An 8918-nucleotide genomic window follows, 5' to 3' on the forward strand; every position below is an offset into this window, starting at 1 on the left:
TATTCGATAAATACTCATCCGAGCGCTTTCATACTTGATATTTGTCTTCCAAATGCTTTACCACACGATGATCTAATATTTATAATTGTCCGAGTCAACCGGAAAGATAAGTTTACTCTTGGCGGTCGGAGCAATATTTCTCAAAAACTCGAGCAATACGCGTCCGAGAGCATTGAAACTCGAGAAATATTGATGACAAGCGGTATCGTGCGTGGATATAACGATTAAACTCGTGCGAGAGCTCGGGGAGAAAAGTTTACTCTTGGCGGTTGGACTTAGAAAAATTTCGCTCGAGCTCCTTCGCACGGCGATACGACGCGCCTCGGCGCGCGAACGATTCGTTCGAGCGGCCGAGCAAGCGATGCGCTCCGAACATTATTCTCAGTTTATTCGATAAATACTCATCCGAGCGCTTTCATACTTGATATTTGTCTTCCAAATGCTTTACCACACGATGATCTAATATTTATAATTGTCCGAGTAAGCCGGAAAGATAAGTTTACTCTTGGCGGTCGGAGCAATATTTCACAAAAACTGGAGCAATACGCGTCCGAGAGCATTGAAACTCGAGAAATATTGATGACAAGCGGTATCGTGCGTGGATATAACGATTAAACTCGTGCGAGAGCTCGGGGAGAAAAGTTTACTCTTGGCGGTTGGACTTAGAAAAATTTCGCTCGAGCTCCTTCGCAGGGCGATCCGACGCGCCTCGGCGCGCGAACGATTCGTTCGAGCGGCCGAGCAAGCGATGCGCTCCGAACATTATTCTCAGTTTATTCGATAAATACTCACCCGAGCGCTTTCATACTTGATATTTGTCTTCGAAATGCTTTACCACACGATGATCTAATATTTATAATTGTCCGAGTCAACCGGAAAGATAAGTTTACTCTTGGCGGTCGGAGCAATATTTCTCAAAAACTGGAGCAATACGCGTCCGAGAGCTTTGAAACTCAAGAAATATTGATGACAAGCGGTATCGTGCGTGGATATAACGATTAAAGTCGTGCGGGAGCTCGGGGAGAAAAGTTTACTCTTGGCGGTTGGACTTAGAAAAATTTCGCTCGAGCTCCTTCGCACGGCGATACGACGCGCCTCGGCGCGCGAACGATTCGTTCGAGCGGCCGAGCAAGCGATGCGCTCCGAACATTATTCTCAGTTTATTCGATAAATACTCATCCGAGCGCTTTCATACTTGATATTTGTCTTCCAAATGCTTTACCACACGATGATCTAATATTTATAATTGTCCGAGTAAGCCGGAAAGATAAGTTTACTCTTGGCGGTCGGAGCAATATTTCACAAAAACTGGAGCAATACGCGTCCGAGAGCATTGAAACTCGAGAAATATTGATGACAAGCGGTATCGTGCGTGGATATAACGATTAAACTCGTGCGAGAGCTCGGGGAGAAAAGTTTACTCTTGGCGGTTGGACTTAGAAAAATTTCGCTCGAGCTCCTTCGCAGGGCGATCCGACGCGCCTCGGCGCGCGAACGATTCGTTCGAGCGGCCGAGCAAGCGATGCGCTCCGAACATTATTCTCAGTTTATTCGATAAATACTCACCCGAGCGCTTTCATACTTGATATTTGTCTTCGAAATGCTTTACCACACGATGATCTAATATTTATAATTGTCCGAGTAAGCCGGAAAGATAAGTTTACTCTTGGCGGTCGGAGCAATATTTCTCAAAAACTCGAGCAATACGCGTCCGAGAGCATTGAAACTCGAGAAATATTGATGACAAGCGGTATCGTGCGTAGATATAACGATTAAAGTCGTGCGGGAGCTCGGGGAGAAAAGTTTACTCTTGGCGGTTGGACTTAGAAAAATTTCGCTCGAGCTCCTTCGCACGGCGATACGACGCGCCTCGGCGCGCGAACGATTCGTTCGAGCGGCCGAGCAAGCGATGCGCTCCGAACATTATTCTCAGTTTATTCGATAAATACTCATCCGAGCGCTTTCATACTTGATATTTGTCTTCCAAATGCTTTACCACACGATGATCTAATATTTATAATTGTCCGAGTCAACCGGAAAGATAAGTTTACTCTTGGCGGTCGGAGCAATATTTCTCAAAAACTCGAGCAATACGCGTCCGAGAGCATTGAAACTCGAGAAATATTGATGACAAGCGGTATCGTGCGTGGATATAACGATTAAACTCGTGCGAGAGCTCGGGGAGAAAAGTTTACTCTTGGCGGTTGGACTTAGAAAAATTTCGCTCGAGCTCCTTCGCACGGCGATACGACGCGCCTCGGCGCGCGAACGATTCGTTCGAGCGGCCGAGCAAGCGATGCGCTCCGAACATTATTCTCAGTTTATTCGATAAATACTCATCCGAGCGCTTTCATACTTGATATTTGTCTTCCAAATGCTTTACCACACGATGATCTAATATTTATAATTGTCCGAGTAAGCCGGAAAGATAAGTTTACTCTTGGCGGTCGGAGCAATATTTCACAAAAACTGGAGCAATACGCGTCCGAGAGCTTTGAAACTCGAGAAATATTGATGACAAGCGGTATCGTGCGTAGATATAACGATTAAAGTCGTGCGGGAGCTCGGGGAGAAAAGTTTACTCTTGGCGGTTGGACTTAGAAAAATTTCGCTCGAGCTCCTTCGCAGGGCGATCCGACGCGCCTCGGCGCGCGAACGATTCGTTCGAGCGGCCGAGCAAGCGATGCGCTCCGAACATTATTCTCAGTTTATTCGATAAATACTCATCCGAGCGCTTTCATACTTGATATTTGTCTTCCAAATGCTTTACCACACGATGATCTAATATTTATAATTGTCCGAGTAAGCCGGAAAGATAAGTTTACTCTTGGCGGTCGGAGCAATATTTCACAAAAACTGGAGCAATACGCGTCCGAGAGCATTGAAACTCGAGAAATATTGATGACAAGCGGTATCGTGCGTGGATATAACGATTAAACTCGTGCGAGAGCTCGGGGAGAAAAGTTTACTCTTGGCGGTTGGACTTAGAAAAATTTCGCTCGAGCTCCTTCGCAGGGCGATCCGACGCGCCTCGGCGCGCGAACGATTCGTTCGAGCGGCCGAGCAAGCGATGCGCTCCGAACATTATTCTCAGTTTATTCGATAAATACTCACCCGAGCGCTTTCATACTTGATATTTGTCTTCGAAATGCTTTACCACACGATGATCTAATATTTATAATTGTCCGAGTCAACCGGAAAGATAAGTTTACTCTTGGCGGTCGGAGCAATATTTCTCAAAAACTGGAGCAATACGCGTCCGAGAGCTTTGAAACTCAAGAAATATTGATGACAAGCGGTATCGTGCGTGGATATAACGATTAAAGTCGTGCGGGAGCTCGGGGAGAAAAGTTTACTCTTGGCGGTTGGACTTAGAAAAATTTCGCTCGAGCTCCTTCGCAGGGCGATCCGACGCGCCTCGGCGCGCGAACGATTCGTTCGAGCGGCCGAGCAAGCGATGCGCTCCGAACATTATTCTCAGTTTATTCGATAAATACTCACCCGAGCGCTTTCATACTTGATATTTGTCTTCGAAATGCTTTACCACACGATGATCTAATATTTATAATTGTCCGAGTCAACCGGAAAGATAAGTTTACTCTTGGCGGTCGGAGCAATATTTCTCAAAAACTCGAGCAATACGCGTCCGAGAGCATTGAAACTCGAGAAATATTGATGACAAGCGGTATCGTGCGTGGATATAACGATTAAACTCGTGCGAGAGCTCGGGGAGAAAAGTTTACTCTTGGCGGTTGGACTTAGAAAAATTTCGCTCGAGCTCCTTCGCACGGCGATACGACGCGCCTCGGCGCGCGAACGATTCGTTCGAGCGGCCGAGCAAGCGATGCGCTCCGAACATTATTCTCAGTTTATTCGATAAATACTCATCCGAGCGCTTTCATACTTGATATTTGTCTTCCAAATGCTTTACCACACGATGATCTAATATTTATAATTGTCCGAGTAAGCCGGAAAGATAAGTTTACTCTTGGCGGTCGGAGCAATATTTCACAAAAACTGGAGCAATACGCGTCCGAGAGCTTTGAAACTCGAGAAATATTGATGACAAGCGGTATCGTGCGTAGATATAACGATTAAAGTCGTGCGGGAGCTCGGGGAGAAAAGTTTACTCTTGGCGGTTGGACTTAGAAAAATTTCGCTCGAGCTCCTTCGCAGGGCGATCCGACGCGCCTCGGCGCGCGAACGATTCGTTCGAGCGGCCGAGCAAGCGATGCGCTCCGAACATTATTCTCAGTTTATTCGATAAATACTCATCCGAGCGCTTTCATACTTGATATTTGTCTTCCAAATGCTTTACCACACGATGATCTAATATTTATAATTGTCCGAGTAAGCCGGAAAGATAAGTTTACTCTTGGCGGTCGGAGCAATATTTCACAAAAACTGGAGCAATACGCGTCCGAGAGCATTGAAACTCGAGAAATATTGATGACAAGCGGTATCGTGCGTGGATATAACGATTAAACTCGTGCGAGAGCTCGGGGAGAAAAGTTTACTCTTGGCGGTTGGACTTAGAAAAATTTCGCTCGAGCTCCTTCGCAGGGCGATCCGACGCGCCTCGGCGCGCGAACGATTCGTTCGAGCGGCCGAGCAAGCGATGCGCTCCGAACATTATTCTCAGTTTATTCGATAAATACTCACCCGAGCGCTTTCATACTTGATATTTGTCTTCGAAATGCTTTACCACACGATGATCTAATATTTATAATTGTCCGAGTCAACCGGAAAGATAAGTTTACTCTTGGCGGTCGGAGCAATATTTCTCAAAAACTGGAGCAATACGCGTCCGAGAGCTTTGAAACTCAAGAAATATTGATGACAAGCGGTATCGTGCGTGGATATAACGATTAAAGTCGTGCGGGAGCTCGGGGAGAAAAGTTTACTCTTGGCGGTTGGACTTAGAAAAATTTCGCTCGAGCTCCTTCGCAGGGCGATCCGACGCGCCTCGGCGCGCGAACGATTCGTTCGAGCGGCCGAGCAAGCGATGCGCTCCGAACATTATTCTCAGTTTATTCGATAAATACTCACCCGAGCGCTTTCATACTTGATATTTGTCTTCGAAATGCTTTACCACACGATGATCTAATATTTATAATTGTCCGAGTCAACCGGAAAGATAAGTTTACTCTTGGCGGTCGGAGCAATATTTCTCAAAAACTCGAGCAATACGCGTCCGAGAGCATTGAAACTCGAGAAATATTGATGACAAGCGGTATCGTGCGTGGATATAACGATTAAACTCGTGCGAGAGCTCGGGGAGAAAAGTTTACTCTTGGCGGTTGGACTTAGAAAAATTTCGCTCGAGCTCCTTCGCACGGCGATACGACGCGCCTCGGCGCGCGAACGATTCGTTCGAGCGGCCGAGCAAGCGATGCGCTCCGAACATTATTCTCAGTTTATTCGATAAATACTCATCCGAGCGCTTTCATACTTGATATTTGTCTTCCAAATGCTTTACCACACGATGATCTAATATTTATAATTGTCCGAGTAAGCCGGAAAGATAAGTTTACTCTTGGCGGTCGGAGCAATATTTCACAAAAACTGGAGCAATACGCGTCCGAGAGCATTGAAACTCGAGAAATATTGATGACAAGCGGTATCGTGCGTGGATATAACGATTAAACTCGTGCGAGAGCTCGGGGAGAAAAGTTTACTCTTGGCGGTTGGACTTAGAAAAATTTCGCTCGAGCTCCTTCGCAGGGCGATCCGACGCGCCTCGGCGCGCGAACGATTCGTTCGAGCGGCCGAGCAAGCGATGCGCTCCGAACATTATTCTCAGTTTATTCGATAAATACTCACCCGAGCGCTTTCATACTTGATATTTGTCTTCGAAATGCTTTACCACACGATGATCTAATATTTATAATTGTCCGAGTCAACCGGAAAGATAAGTTTACTCTTGGCGGTCGGAGCAATATTTCTCAAAAACTCGAGCAATACGCGTCCGAGAGCATTGAAACTCGAGAAATATTGATGACAAGCGGTATCGTGCGTGGATATAACGATTAAACTCGTGCGAGAGCTCGGGGAGAAAAGTTTACTCTTGGCGGTTGGACTTAGAAAAATTTCGCTCGAGCTCCTTCGCACGGCGATACGACGCGCCTCGGCGCGCGAACGATTCGTTCGAGCGGCCGAGCAAGCGATGCGCTCCGAACATTATTCTCAGTTTATTCGATAAATACTCATCCGAGCGCTTTCATACTTGATATTTGTCTTCCAAATGCTTTACCACACGATGATCTAATATTTATAATTGTCCGAGTAAGCCGGAAAGATAAGTTTACTCTTGGCGGTCGGAGCAATATTTCACAAAAACTGGAGCAATACGCGTCCGAGAGCTTTGAAACTCGAGAAATATTGATGACAAGCGGTATCGTGCGTAGATATAACGATTAAAGTCGTGCGGGAGCTCGGGGAGAAAAGTTTACTCTTGGCGGTTGGACTTAGAAAAATTTCGCTCGAGCTCCTTCGCACGGCGATACGACGCGCCTCGGCGCGCGAACGATTCGTTCGAGCGGCCGAGCAAGCGATGCGCTCCGAACATTATTCTCAGTTTATTCGATAAATACTCATCCGAGCGCTTTCATACTTGATATTTGTCTTCAAAATGCTTTACCACACGATGATCTAATATTTATAATTGTCTGGGAACGCTAGGAAAAAAGTTTACTCTTGGCGGTTGGACTTTGAAAAATTTCGCTCGGTCGGAGTTGCTCGCAATGCGCCCGGAACATTATTCTGAGTTTATTCGATAAATATTCATCCTAGAGCTTCGATACTTGATATTTATTGTTAGAATGCGTTATTATACAATGATCTAATATTTATAATGGTCTGGGAACGCTAGGAAAAAAGTTTACTCTTGGCGGTTGGACTTAGAAAAATTTCGCTCGGTCGGAGTTGCTCGCAATGCGCCCGGAACATTATTCTGAGTTTATTCGATAAATATTCATCCTAAAGCTTTGATACTTGATATTTATTGTTAGAATGCGTTATTATACAATGATCTAATATTTATAATGGTCTGGGAACGCTAGGAAAAAAGTTTACTCTTGGCGGTTGGACTTAGAAAAATTTCGCTCGGTCGGAGTTGCTCGCAATGCGCCCGGAACATTATTCTGAGTTTATTCGATAAATATTCATCCTAGAGCTTTGATACTTGATATTTATTGTTAGAATGCGTTATTATACAATGATCTAATATTTATAATGGTCTGGGAATGCTAGGAAAAAAGTTTACTCATGGCGGTTGGACTTAGAAAAATTTCGCTCGGTCGGAGTTGCTCGCAATGCGCCCGGAACATTATTCTGAGTTTATTCGATAAATATTCATCCTAAAGCTTTGATACTTGATATTTATTGTTAGAATGCGTTATTATACAATGATCTAATATTTATAATGGTCTGGGAACGCTAGGAAAAAAGTTTACTCTTGGCGGTTGGACTTAGAAAAATTTCGCTCGGTCGGAGTTGCTCGCAATGCGCCCGGAACATTATTCTGAGTTTATTCGATAAATATTCATCCTAGAGCTTTGATACTTGATATTTATTGTTAGAATGCGTTGTTATACAATGATCTAATATTTATAATGGTCTGGGAACGCTAGGAAAAAAGTTTACTCTTGGCGGTTGTACTTAGAAAAATTTCGCTCGGTCGGAGTTGCTCGCAATGCGCCCGGAACATTATTCTGAGTTTATTCGATAAATATTCATCCTAGAGCTTTGATACTTGATATTTATTGTTAGAATGCGTTGTTATACAATGATCTAATATTTATAATGGTCTGGGAACGCTAGGAAAAAAGTTTACTCTTGGCGGTTGGACTTAGAAAAATTTCGCTCGGTCGGAGTTGCTCGCAATGCGCCCGGAACATTATTCTGAGTTTATTCGATAAATATTCATCCTAAAGCTTTGATACTTGATATTTATTGTTAGAATGCGTTATTATACAATGATCTAATATTTATAATGGTCTGGGAACGCTAGGAAAAAAGTTTACTCTTGGCGGTTGGACTTAGAAAAATTTCGCTCGGTCGGAGTTGCTCGCAATGCGCCCGGAACATTATTCTGAGTTTATTCGATAAATATTCATCCTAAAGCTTTGATACTTGATATTTATTGTTAGAATGCGTTATTATACAATGATCTAATATTTATAATGGTCTGGGAACGCTAGGAAAAAAGTTTACTCTTGGCGGTTGGACTTAGAAAAATTTCGCTCGGTCGGAGTTGCTCGCAATGCGCCCGGAACATTATTCTGAGTTTATTCGATAAATATTCATCCTAGAGCTTTGATACTTGATATTTATTGTTAGAATGCGTTGTTATACAATGATCTAATATTTATAATGGTCTGGGAACGCTAGGAAAAAAGTTTACTCTTGGCGGTTGGACTTTGAAAAATTTCGCTCGGTCGGAGTTGCTCGCAATGCGCCCGGAACATTATTCTGAGTTTATTCGATAAATATTCATCCTAAAGCTTTGATACTTGATATTTATTGTTAGAATGCGTTATTATACAATGATCTAATATTTATAATGGTCTGGGAACGCTAGGAAAAAAGTTTACTCTTGGCGGTTGGACTTAGAAAAATTTCGCTTCGGTCGGAGTTGCTCGTAATGCGCCCGGAACATTATTCTGAGTTTATTCGATAAATATTCATCCTAGAGCTTTGATACTTGATATTTATTGTTAGAATGCGTTATTATACAATGATCTAATATTTATAATGGTCTGGGAACGCTAGGAAAAAAGTTTACTCTTGGCGGTTGGACTTGGAAAAATTTCGCTTCGGTCGGAGTTGCACGCAATGCGCCCGGAACATTATTCTGAGTTTATTCGATAAATATTCATCCTAGAGCTTTGATACTTGATATTTATTGTTAGAATGCT

The sequence above is a fragment of the Lasioglossum baleicum genome, unplaced genomic scaffold, assembly GCF_051020765.1.
Source record: "Lasioglossum baleicum unplaced genomic scaffold, iyLasBale1 scaffold0028, whole genome shotgun sequence".
NCBI lineage: Eukaryota > Metazoa > Arthropoda > Insecta > Hymenoptera > Halictidae > Lasioglossum > Lasioglossum baleicum.